This window comes from Suncus etruscus, chromosome 7 (genome assembly GCF_024139225.1).
Source record: "Suncus etruscus isolate mSunEtr1 chromosome 7, mSunEtr1.pri.cur, whole genome shotgun sequence".
Classification (NCBI taxonomy): Eukaryota; Metazoa; Chordata; class Mammalia; order Eulipotyphla; family Soricidae; genus Suncus; species Suncus etruscus.
Window position 1 is genome coordinate 47,103,931 of NC_064854.1, and position 13,936 is coordinate 47,117,866.

Below are 13,936 nucleotides of genomic sequence, written 5' to 3' on the forward strand. Positions count from 1 at the left end.
CCAGTCTCATTTGCCGTAGTCAAGTGACAAGCATAGCTGGAAAATTTGCATATGGATTTCAAATATGTCTATTCCTCTTATCCCCATGACCCCTCTAAACATCCCAAAATTAGGGTCTCTATTTTGGCATGGAATACTCCCTTTTTTGGTGCCCTGCCTTGTTCCTTTATATCCTAATGAACGGCATAGGAAAAATCCATGTCTGGTACCAGGTAAGGAGGCAGGATGAATTCCTGGGAAATTCATGGCAGGATAGTGTTTACGAAGGAGACAATTTAGAGACACACTGAGTTTGGGGAGTCTGAATCCAGATAAAATAATCCTTTAGTAAACAAGAGAGCCAAGAGTAGAGGTTCAGGGAAGTCTGTTACCTAAAGTTCAGAGACTATTTGGGTTCTGTACCTGAGATCAGGTACTGCATGCAGGGCTGTTGGAGAACTGGAGTCTCAGCTCTGCAGAACACAAGTCACAGACCCATATGGTGGGGCCACTCACACAGGGGTCCCCTTGTGAGGTTGCTCAGGACAGTAGAGACAAACTTCTGAGAGCCTCTCAGTAGGAGGGACTGGGGTTCTCCCTGAGGCAGTCCTTGGCAGGACTAGTTGGTACCATGAGGGTGGGCCTGTTGTAGCATCTGTGTCCAGCTTACCCTGTGCTCACTCAAGTCTTCTGTGCTGCTCAGAAGGGGCTTCTCTGAGCTTCCCAGAGCCCCCATCTCACTCGCTTTCTTTTCTTCTCAGCAATGAAGGGCTGTGAGGAGGAAGGCCCCCTTAGAAGTAAGGAGCCAACTTTACCAGCTCTCCCTGTCCTCAAGTCCCAGGCCACGAGCTCTGAGGATGTCATTGTAGACACTGTCCTACAGAGAGCCCAAGGCCCACGGAGGAGCAGCTGATGGGAAGTCAGGTAGGAATTGAGGGGATTTGGGGAGTCCCAGTGACCCATCCTTGGCCATTCCCGAAGGGCAGTCATTGTAGACCCTGTCCTTCAGAGAGCCCGAGGCCCAGGGAGGAGCAGCCAATGGGAAGTCGGGCAGGACCTGAGGGATTTGGGGAGTCCCAATGACCCATCCTTGGGCATTCCTGAAGGGCAGTGGCATGGGGTGAGAGGTGCAGGGCACTTGTGTCTTCGGACTTGATCCCATTCCGAGTGCTTGGATGACGGGTCCTTTTGGGGCTCCCAGGTCCCATCTGAGACTCTGAGATGGTCTGACAGGTCTTTGCCCAGAAGTAGGCGCCAATGTGAGTGATTGTGTAGGTTGGGCAGAGCCAGGGGGCTCAAGGAAGAGCAGGCCGGGGTCACCCTGGACCCCTGACCAGCAGCGCTGCTGCCATCCCTGACGAGCACCCCTCTTCTTTAGCAACCAGGTACCTGTTCTTTGGAGGAGGAGAGGTGCCCTTGCTGATATCCATCATCGTCAGGTGACTCTTGTCTTCTTCCTCCTCCCCCTCCTCCGTCAATTCAGGGAGGGGTGTTGCCGGCCCCGGATAAGGCTGGAAGCCTTGGGATAGTGCGGTAGCCCTGGGGCAGTTGGTACTGTGACGTCATGGGTCAGTTGGGGGGTACTGTGACGTCATGAACTCTAGGCTGAGGGAGGGGCAGGGGAATCCAGCAACGTGTGCTGCCAGGCCCTGGGGTCCTTTCTTCTCTTTCTTGCTACATCCTTGTGCTCTGTGTCCTCTGCAGAGAGAACACTATAGAAGCGCAATACCGTGAACCATTCTACTTGTTCTCAGTATGCCCGTCACCACCTACGCAAGGGCACCCTAAAGGGCGCCCCCATCACCGGGCTGCCACCCTCCTTTCTCGGACCTAGCCATCATGTCTTCTGGGGTCACCCATCGTCTTGGCCCTTCCCCTGGGAAAGGACCCCACTTCCTCTGCCTCCGCCTGACCCACTCCCTTACCCCTCCTCCCCATTTCCTCTAGTCCCCAAATGTCCTTTTCACAATAGGGACAACTGTGTTGAGATCCCGCAGGGTACTTCAGGCTTGCCCCAGAAGTCAGGGCTGTGCTTGTTACCACAGGGCCCCAGAGGCCAGGTCCAGCTGGTGGGCATTCTCAGCACTGCCCAGGCCTGGCAGCAGACTGGTGCCAGGCCCAGGTCATGGACCTTATTGAGTCTCTGGCTAATTTACCATCTGAAACACCTCAGGCTCAAAATCTGCTGAACGATTTACTGGAGTAGCACACTTCACTAGACTCTGTGCTTTGGAGTCCTTTCAGGGAGTCGCATGAAAATGTGTTTTTGATTTGAAGACACTAATATATACTCTCCTCAGGGATCTATAGCAAGGCATTGCTCAGGATCTCAACAATGGGTGACATTTTCTAGGGGGCACTTGAAGTCACTTTTCTAGAAAGACTATCTGAATACTTGTTCCTAAGAGAACAGGCAGTAACCGGTTCAAAGGGCTCCAGCATATGCTTTGCATGGAAGAGCCCAGTATTCTGTCTCCAGCATAACAATGCCAAGACTAAAAATCAGATCGATCCTTTATATTGCTGTTTTCTGCCCACATTTCCCCTTAAAGGCAGGAAAGACAAAACCAATATAGAGTAGTATGCTACAACCTCTCTCATACCCAGATGCTTAGCTCCTTGACCAGACTGATGCCCCTGATTTCTTCTCATCCAAAAGTACAGATCGCAAGAGGAGATTTTCTGGGTCTTCATCATGTGGTCTGAGTCCACCACCTCTATTTCAGGGTACTGCCCTCTACCTGCAGTTCATTCTGGAGTGCCTCTGCCTTCTGGAATAATAGAGCCATCCAGCATTTGAAAAATCTCGACTAACCTTCAGCATAGGTTCAACTCTGTGTTGATCACAGCACCACATAGATGCCTGAAGCATAGAGTTAGATGAAGGTTGTGAACACTAGCAACTATGGCCCCAAACAAACAAATAGGTATTTTTCATGTGCTGAGAAGTGCACAAATAAAGATAAAATATGATATAATAGACATGGCATTACACTGATACATTATGACATGACTTTAGGAAAATTCAATGTTTATATTTTATGGATTTTTATTCTCCTGTTTGTTTTTATTTTTAGAATTTAACTTTATAAAGTCTATTTTCCAAAATAGCCTGAAAGAGTTAATAGTAGAATCATTAAAATATAACTGTACACAAAAAACAGAAGAATGCCATGAAAGTTGAATGAATTCTTCAATAATAAACAATATTTATTTTCACTAATTTTTAAATATTTGTATCAAAGATTTTAGAGAAATATTCATATCATTATAACTTGGTTCATCATAGATACAAGTGAAGTAGTTGCTGAATGATAGGAGTACTAGATGGAGAGGGAAAAAATGTGAAGAATGACTGTGGAAGAAATTAAAATTGAGATCTTCCCAGTCATTTGAGAGAGGAGTCTGCACAGATTTTGAGGCCTCAAAATTACCATACTTAGGGGCCAGAGCAATAGCACAGCAGTAGGGTGTTTGTCTTGCAAATGGCTGACCAAGATGGACTTGGCAGTGTGGAGGATCACATGGGATGTGGGATGTGCAAGGCAAAGGCCTACCTACTGTGCTATTTAGCTATTGCGCTATTGTTCTGGCCCTAATTAAGGAGTATTCAATTAAAACAGCAAGGAGATATAACTCATTTGTATCTACTTGTATATGAAAATCCAAAGTACTGACAATATTAATTGTTAGCAAGGATATGAAGCAACAAGAATAAACTTTCATTGCTGAAAGAAAAATTTGCTGAGAAAAAAAATGTTAGAACCACTTTGGAAGATAGTTGATTAATAGCTCATAATAGCTACTATATTCTGGCCATACAATCTGAATGTAAGTAATCAAATGGGCAGAGCAGGAGATTGAAAAGGGAAAATGAGGGGTGGAGAAAAAGCTGTGGACTAGAAATGACATAAGAAAAGAGTTGGAGGGTCTTTGAAACTTTAGTGGTAGTGAAAGTACAGTAACTTTGTACACCAAAACATAAATGTTAGCACTGACATAAACAATGTACAACAACAATTTAATTGGTTCACCAATTTACAAATGCAGAGTATTGAAAGATGATATTAACATCAGAAAGTATGTCAATGTGAAAACTCTGTACTGGTTGCTCAAATTTTGTACAAAGCTAGATCTTTTTTTATTGTTGTTGGTTTTTGGGCTACACCCGGTGGCACTCAGAGTTACTCCTAGCTCTGCACTCACAAATCGCTCCTGGGAGACTCAGGGGAGCAAATGGGAGGCTGGGAATCAAACCCACGTTAGTCCTGGGTTGGGCGAGTGAAAGGCAAATGCCCTACCACTGTGCTATTGCTCCAGCCCCAAAGCTAAATCTTAAAAAGCACAAAACTCAAAGATAATCATAAATATTAAACAGAGTTACAACATTTTACACATAAAGGACAGTGGGCCAGAAAATGTACTTAGAAAATAAAATATATCTTTTACACAAGGAACATAAAACTTGGAACTTATAATAAATTTGACAAAATACATGAAAGCTATGGAAAAAAGTATAAAACTTTATTGAAGAACATTTAAAAATCAGTATATATGGTGTGATATATCATAAAGGCTTTGATAAAGACTCAATATAATGACACTGATTTTATACAAATTGAAATATAAAGTCAATGCAGTTTTAATAGAATACATATAACTTGAGAAATTACAAGTTTCTATGGGAGAGAAAAGAACCAAGAATAACCAAAGAACACCTGAAGAAGCTGGGAGACTTTTTTTTAATATGTAGTGACTTTATTACAAAGCCTGGATAATCAAAATAGTGTGCCATTGGTCTGGAGATAGTTAACAGACTAACACAACCAGAGAGAGTCTAAGAAACCTATACCCATTTATAGGGAGACTTGACTAATGGAAAACAGTAACTGCAGATAAATGTATAAAGGACAGATTATTTAATATATTATACTAGAAAAACATTTATCAATATAAGAACAAATAGATTAGGTCTGTATATTTCCCAAAGACCTATAAATTCACATATACACAAAAGCATTTCATGGATACACATGAATTGAAGGTTTAAATGTAAAAAGAAAATATGAAAATATTTAGATGAAAATATAGGGCAATTATCTTTGATTTAGTGCAAGATATGGATTCCATATGATACAAAAATATTTATCACAGAAAAAATACTGGGTTTTTAAATTACTTTAAAAGTAACTTGTAGGGGTTAGAATGATGTACAGAGAGGAGTTAAATAATTATTTGTTTTGCATGAAGCTGATCCCAGTTCAATCCCCAGCACCCCATAAAAGACCTGAGCACCATTGGGTGTAACCTGAATCCTTCCCCTACCACCAAGTAAAACAAAAAATAACTGGCTGGGGCTGAGAATGTTTTCAGTAGTAAAGCAAATACCTTTGCACGCATGAGACTGGGGTTGATATCTGGTGCAGAAAAAAAAAATTAGAACAAATCAAAACTAATTTCTACTTATTAAAACACATCCCTCAAAAAATTTTGGGGGTCTACCAACTGATGCACAGGCCATCTGGGAGCAGGAGGCCCTGCAGTGCTTGGGGGTTGGGGTTGGGGGTGCCAGAGCTACACTTGGCAAAGCATAGGGTACCATGTAGTGCTAGGGATCAAACTCAGGTTGACTTAATGCACCTAACCACTGTACCATTTCCTTGGCCCCTCCAAAGTACATTTCATATTGAAAGGGGATAGTTTGGGACATACTCAGTGGTGCCCAGGGATTATATCTGGCTCTGTGATTGGGACTGACTCCTAGGTGCTCTGTGGACCATATGCTATGCATGCAAAGCAACACTTTTAACCTCTGTATTATTTCTCTGGCCCTTCAAAATACATTTTTCTTTTCTTTTCTTTTCTTTTCTTTTTTCTTTTTTTTAAGCCACAACAGGCAATGCTCAGTTATTCCTGGCTCTGTGCCCAGTGATCTCTCCCAGGGGTCTTGAGGGATTTTATGGGGTGCTAAGTATCAAACCCGGGTTTGATGTACAAGGCAAACACCTTACCTCTTGCACTATTGTTCTGACCCCTCAAAATATATATCTTAAAGACAGAGAAGAGACAAGCCTTTTGAACAATATTTGTCATACATATAACTTTAATTATAAGTATTTCCTACAGGTAGTAGGAAAAGCTGGCAATAAAACATGATAGATATTTCATAGATTAGAAACATAAATGGTCCAGAAACAGGAAAAAATTCCTAATTTTATTAAAACCAGAAAGTCAAAACCATGCAAAATGCTTACCAGATGGGCCAACACTAAGGAGTCAGTCAATATCAAGTATCAATATCAAGGCAAGGGGGTGCAGTTCTTACTTTGGTTTCTCCATTATGAGAATGGGAGAAAAGTCCTTCAACTCTCCTTTGATCTATAAGAAGAGTCTTTCAAGTGTCTGTCACCTTAGGAATACTGAGATGTTTTTTTCAATATAGTAACACTGGTGAATTATGAAAGTAAGACTAGCAGTCAAATATAGATTTCTTTGGGAGGCTATTTTCACAAGGTAGTTATTTTCTCAGGATGTAGCAATAATTTAAAAATTCGTAGGAGTCTAAGAAGCACCTTATTGCTGAGGAAAAACTGTAAATAGTAAAGAATAATGAATAGTGAATGTTCACTTTACATGGAAGAACAAGAAATTCTGTTTAAACAAGTGCTTTTGGGGGAGGGGTACAATGGTGGTGCTCAGAGCTTACTCCTGCATCTGCACTCAGAATTACTCCTTGCAATAAACCATATGGGGTGCCAGAGATTGAACCCAGGTTGGCTATGTGCAAAGCAATGCCCCTCCCTCTGCTGTATTATTGTTCTGGCTCTTCCTTTCAAAAATTCTTAACCAAAAAACCAGTTCTTTGCTATGCTGAGTCCTTCCCAGGGCATATGCGGGAGTAGGACACAGTCTTCATCTCTTTGACTTTTTAAATTAATAATGAATAATAGTTTGCAAGGATAGACTCTGAAATATCATTATATATTACAAGGAAATAACTAGGCTGTGAAGCTGATTTTTATTATCAAATGAAGACTAAATAGAATTGTTTAATAAAAATATATATAGATTTTTTTACACTAATGAATTTCAACATGCATATTTTCTATAATCTACCAAATCTATTCCTAGAGAAACTTTTACATATATATTAGAAATACTGTTCATAATAGTAGTAAGTGGGAAACAGTCCAAATGTCTATTAAAAGTAGAAAAGATAAAATTGTGGTACACAGTAAATGCTATAATATAGCAAAGATGAAAGGATTATAACTACGGACACTAATGCACATGAATTTAAAACAAATAAAAATACAGAACCCACATGATATAATTCTATTTGTATGAACTTTGAAACTTTCAAAACTGAATAATGCATTGGCTAAGAATGTATAAGGGAGTCAATAACCATAAAGAAAATCATAGGAATAAGAGTCCCAGATAATAGTTTTTTAAGTAGAAGAGTTTGGAGAGGTAAATGAGACTCAGAGGTCCTGTTCATATTATTTTTGTTGCTTTTGGGAGTGGGGTTTTTGTTGCTTTTGGGAGGTGTTTGGGGGCAAATCTGACAGTGGTGCACAGGGGCTATTTCTGGCTTTGTGCTCACAAGTGATCCTTGCCAGTGCTCACTGACTAGATGCGGTGCCAGGGGTCAAACCAAGGGAGGCTGCATTTCTCCAGCCCCTCCTGCTATTTTTTTTTAAACTTTATTGATTGGTTGGTTTCTGGGCCACATCCAGTGGCACTCAGGGGGTCACTCCTGGCTTCTGCACTAAGAAATCATCCCTCACAGGCTGGGGAACCATATGGGATGCAAGGATTCAAACCACCATCTGTCCTGGATCAGCTGGGTGCAAGGCAAACGCCCTACCACTGGGCTTTCTCTCCGATCCCACCTCCTGCTATCTCTTAAGTTGGTGATGGTTTCATGGTTTTACTAGTCCATGTTGTGTATATGTGTTTTTGACAAGATATGTTGTTTAGAAGTGGGAATTGGGATAAGCAGGACCTCACGCTGTTGCTGTGGACTAGAAGAGTAGGGAGAATGTTTGGTATTTTATTTTAGTTCAGAAACGGTGCAGCACATTTGATGCTTACAGGAATAATTTAGAGAAGGAAAATAAACCAATAAAACATGGGTAGGGGTTAATCTGTTGGTGTCAAGTTCCTGAGAGTTAATACTAAAATTTAGTGATCAAGGAAGAACTGGCCTTTAGTAATTTGTTTGTTACACGAATGACTTTGGAACAAATCTGTTTGTTGAGTGGAAAATTGGCAATTGTGATACTATGTATGGTACTATATATTTATACTAAGCATATAAATATATTAGACTTATTGGGACTAACCAAGGCAAAGCAATCAAGGTAGAAACTGGGGCTGGGTTGTCCCTGGTGGGGTGTAGGTACAGGAGCCTCCTCTTCCCTCACTGTATTTTGACTTAAAATATAACCAGGAAACGGGCTCAATAAAGCGACTATTTAGGACTGTTGGGGAGGAAGGGGTTTCTCAACATTGTTTACTGCTGTATAAGGAACTCTTATTAGAAAATCACATCTGCTTCAAAGGCAGATTGAAGGCAGAAGTTCTTTTCCTGAGCCAGTTAGAAAAGGGGAGCACTCAAATGTTAGGTTAACGGGGCTAGCTAGCTGGTGGTAGGTTCCTCCTGGGGTAGGCCTGGAGCTAATATATACCTGTTCTGGAGAAGGGCAGCTCTGTGTTTTATAATGGAAGATTAGAGTTGGCACTGTACTACGTGTTTTGATTAATTAGGGGTGGAGAAACACTTTATTAGTGGCAGAAGACAGAGACTGGGGTGGGGTATGCTTTCTTGGTGATTCAGTCCCCTACTTAGACTTGTATCATCTATTTAAAAATTCTGGCCAAGTTCCTGCACAGTACTCCTGAAACTTAAGTAGTAAGTGATAAGGATCCTAGAAGCATCTTTTTTTTTTTTTTCCTGCTGAGGTGACTCTGGATAGGGTCCTGATTGGCTTCTAGATAGGTGCTGGACATAAGAAAGACTATGCTTAGACAAGAAGTTTGACATTTTCAGCCCCATTTCAAAGTGGGGAGGACATAAAGAGAAGTTCACTACTGGTCATGCCTATGTGAGGGAACCTCCAAAACCCCTCAATAATGGGGGGGGGGGTTGGAGACATTCTACGTTGGCAGACACGTCCACACACTTGAAGGGAGACCAGGGTGAACTCGGGACAGAAGTTTCTGCACTTGAGACTCTCTCAGACTTGACTTTATGTATTTCTTAACCTGGATGTTCCTTTGCCATATTTCTTAATAAACTGATAAATGAAAATATTTCCTTCAGTTCAGTGAGCTGCTCTAATTAGTTGAACCTGAAGGAAAGGGTCATGTAGTCCTCTGATTTGTCATATCAGACTGAAATGGTAACTTAATTTGAAGATCTGCTACTTGTGGATGGCATCTGAAGTAGGCAGCTTTTAAGCATGGCATCTGAGGGTATCACCTCAGAATTGAGTTCTACTGAAGGTCACTGAGCCACTGTTAGAGAGAAGTGCTTGGTGTGGGAAACATAAATCTTCATTTAGTGATCAGAAATTTTAGAAGTATAATGTTCTATGAGGAGGTAAAGGGGGAAAACAAAATAGAACTGGGAAAATCGGGGATTTCTGCTAATAAAGAGGCTCACTGCCTAAATTGTTTATTTTCCAGAAGCGTACAGTAAAACTCAAATGAATTGTATGGGAGACCTGAAGAGATAGATGGTAGTTAAGTGTCATTTAGGAGAGTGCAAACTTATAACGTAATTGTGGTAAAATGTGTTGTTTATATAAACATCCATTTGATGTTTATAGAGGGAAGAAAAAAAGCTAAGATACAACTAGTCAACAACTCCAGCTTAGGAGACAGACTGGGGTAGTGGTGAGAGGGAATCCAAAAGCTTTGCTGGAAGGAACTTGACACGGGTGGAAGACTGAACTTGATTACAAAGAACTTTGTAAACCATAGTGCTGTAAGAATAATAAACCTTTTTTTTTTTTCAATTAAAAAAGTGTTAAATCAGTCAGATTGTTCTAGCAACATTCAGGTGCTCAGGCCCAAATAATGTCTGAGTCTGAACAGGGGTTGATTTTGCCAGATGAGGATGGAAGAAACGTGGCATATGGAGATGATATAGTTATATAACACAGAACTTGAACTGGGTGATAAGAAAAATGGAAATAGGGAGGTAATATTAATGAAAAAGTTTTGAATTTACTAAACTTGAACAAGGCCAAGATATTTCATTTGTGACCTGAGAAGTCAGCAGAGATATTTGAAGATTTTAGCAGTGGTTCAGTTACTAGAGCTGAAAAGCCTAAACTCTGAGGACTCGGTGGATTGAGATAAAGACACACTGACAGTAGTTCAAAACCAAGGGCAGAACTGCCTGCTCCCTGGCAATAAAATGTGTGGAGACAACTGATGTGGCAATGACCATACAGGGGCAAAAGACTAGTAATTAAGTGTAGCGATGCCACATGTCTTGTGATGGCAGGGCTGTCTACCACAAGGCATCATCCCTTGTCACAAGGCTGTAAAGCTCCAGAGAAAAGTGCTAGGCTAGGAAATTAAATAGGTCATCAGTGTGGACTCTTCACAGAGAATGACAGTAAAGGATAAAGAAGACAGAGTGGGAATAAAGAGAGCTGACAGCAACTAGGGAGCAGCTGCTAGAACTGGAGTCCAGGCTCTGTGGAGCTGGAGATTTGGAAGGAGAGAGGAAAAAGAATTTGGAAGCATTATTGGGAAAGAGAGAGGGCACATACCCCTCTCGATGCACATACCTGCATAACCAGGGGAAAGCAGAATTTCAGATAAGAGGTAAAGGAGCACTCTGGGGCTTTTGCCTACCAAGACTGGGAGATCTAGAGGGCACACCAGAAGGGAAGTAAGGATGATTAGCAAGGCCAATAAGCTTCGAGTCAAAGCAATCTCAGAGTCGTGGGATGAGGATTTGAGATGGACTCTAGGGAAACTTGAAAAATAAACAGGTCGCTTGATGGAGGCAGCCCATAGGAATTTCTCAAATGAGGCCTTATTATCAATACGTTAACATTTTAGAGTTTTAGGGTAGTTACTCCCCCAGAGCAGCTCCTGAGGTCTCAAGTTCATCATGTTCTTTTCTATTAGAATTTTGAGCAATTTATATAGATCCAAATCCAGGAAAGTTTTAGCAATTCAGACCACACCTCTGCTGAAGTGTGTGAAGTGAAGAGATTCAGCTATCAGATCCTTTAGATAATCATGTTTCCAAGCTTCCTCAAAGTGATCTCTTCCAGGGACATTTTTACTTCAATGGGCCAAGTAGACTTGAATGACACAAGAGTCCTGTAGAATACAACTGTGCTTTTCACAGTTCAATTACAAGTGCCTCCCTTAGGAGGCTTTGGATTGGGTCAGGGATTCTCTTATTTCAAAAAGAGAATGCCTGAATGGCAAGAAAAGCTCTACAACTGACTAGATGTACATGTTTCTTATTCCATGTGTGTTAGTCTTGAGTTAATACCACTCAATTGCCTGTGCAAAGAAGTAAAAATATCAAGGCTACAGGGAGGAGTGACTCAAGAAAAATACTCAGGACAGCTTCATTATCAGGAGCACAGAAAATTTTCCTTTCTGCCCTTTTTTCACAAAACCCTCTGACCTTCCAGACTTAGAGTGACCTTTTTTTTTTTTTGAGGACACTCATCTATGGATTATTTACTGCCTGCCAAAGGCCATCATGAGAACCTGAGTGGTGTCCACTCACTGATCCCTGTGGGAGAAAAAGGCAGGCAGAATTTTCTTTGATTATAGGAAGAGGAAGATTAAAAGCATTCCCATTTACATAATCTCCCAGTTTTGTGATCTGAAAGTGCAGGTCCCTTGTTGGATAATATTGGCCATTTAAGTCTGTGTTCCAAATGAATATAATTGTTCTTCCTTTTTGTTTTTGACCATCCCATCCAAAAAACATGTTCCTTCTCTAGTGTTGAGTAGATGTTCTACCCTTCCTCTGGCTTAGTGACCTTGGTGACTTTATTCCTGAGTCCAAAATCTACAAGGTTATAAGGACATCTATTGAGGCATGTCACCCTTTCTGTTTGGCCAATTTCTGAACCACTTGAAGGTTGCCTAGACCAGTGGTGGGCAACCATTTTTTCAACTGAGCCAAATTTCATCAAAACCACGATTGAAATTTATTTTGAGAGCCACACAGGGCGTGCACCAACAGAGGCTAGGAGCAGAGTCCTGACTCCTGGAGAGGCTGCCTGGCACACAGAAGAGCTGCATTAAAAAGTGTAAAGAGCTGCACGTGGCTCGTGAGCCACGGCTTGCCGACGACTGGCCTAGACATTAAGCTCCACAGATCAAGTGTCTTCAATCACCAGTCCATGGGTTGATGTCAATCTGCAGGTATAAAAAAGTTGAAACTGGAGGTGTGAAAAGCTAAAGAATGCTGCTATAAGTCACTATAAGTGAAGCCAAATGTCTTGCAGCTACAAATCTTCCTTAATTTAGCTAAGTTGTTGGGACTATTTGTTAGAACTGGGCAACAACTGTTGAGTGAAGGAGTCTTGGTCAGGGAGAAGTTCAAGATAGATGGCCTCTTGAAGAGTAGGCAGGTGTTGATGTATTCTTGATTGGGACTATGGATTGAGCATTGAGGGTAGTTGGTCAACAGAGTTGTTGCCCAGTCTAGCCTTTAGATGTGAATATACTCTGGTTAAGTTGAGAACAAGTCTTTTTTTTTTTTTAAACAAGCAAACAAACAAGTTTATTTTGTGATGGAAACTCTTTTCTTTCTTTCTGATCAAGAAGGAAAACTATTCATACTCTAACAGAGGACCCTTGAACCTTTAGGAGGATTTGAGAAGTCTGAACAGGTATCTGGCTTCAGAATCCACAATAAATTAGCTTCTTGCCTCTAAGAGACCATTCAAAAGTATTGCATGGAGTTATTCATCTAGTGTAGACTTCTGTAAACTTAGAACAAGGTCAACATCTGGATGAAAGGACTTCAGCAGTAGTAACAATGAAGGTGAGGGTGCAGTATTCCTAGTATAGTTAGCCTCTTTCCTACAGAAAGATCTGTTGCCTTCCTGGATGTTTGTTAAAGTCAAATTGGAATCTATTTAGATGGATGGGGGAGGGGGACCTTTGGTTCCTTAAGGTTAGAGCATTTAAACAGCAGAAAGTACATACTTAAGAAATATTTGAATTAGTAAAAAGGAATTACTACTCAGCTGGATGGCAGGCTCAAAAGGAATGAGGAACCAGGCACCTGAAACTTCCAGGGGAGGTATGCATGGGATGTTTCTATGCAGCAGAGAGCTTTGCTCTGAGTGCCTTTTCCTTGACTCCTGATGAAGGGAGGGCACGGACATTTATTATTCATTGAGGGAGTGATTGTGCTTTCTGTGGCAGCTCAAGGATAGGTCTACAGATTTGATCTCCAAGGAGAAATACATGTGAATAAATGATCTTGTGAAAATGTGTATGATGGAGAGGGGCTGGCTATGTCTCTGCAGAGCAATGGGATTCTTGAGTTTTAAAAATAGCCTCCCACACCCAACACAAGGAACAGCTATAGTTTCCTGGAAGCCAGAAAGCACTATAAAACGTATCTTATAAAAGTACTTTTTAATAAATTGATTTCAATGTTGTTAACATAACCCAAAGCTATATCAAGGTAGCAAAAGTGAAGATCCTGGTATTTTTATATAAACACTATGAATGATAGTACATTTATATTCAAATTCACAAGAAATAATCTTCAGGTTCATGAAGATTCTTTAACAGCTATAACACCTTTCAAACAGTGAAAATGTGAGGTGATTAGGTAGACAATGAAAGTTTAATAACTAATCTGTTCTCTAAAACGTTACTAAAGAAGGGGGTTCATTATTTTTTTTTTTTTTTGTGGTTTTTGGGTCACACCCGGCAGTGCTCA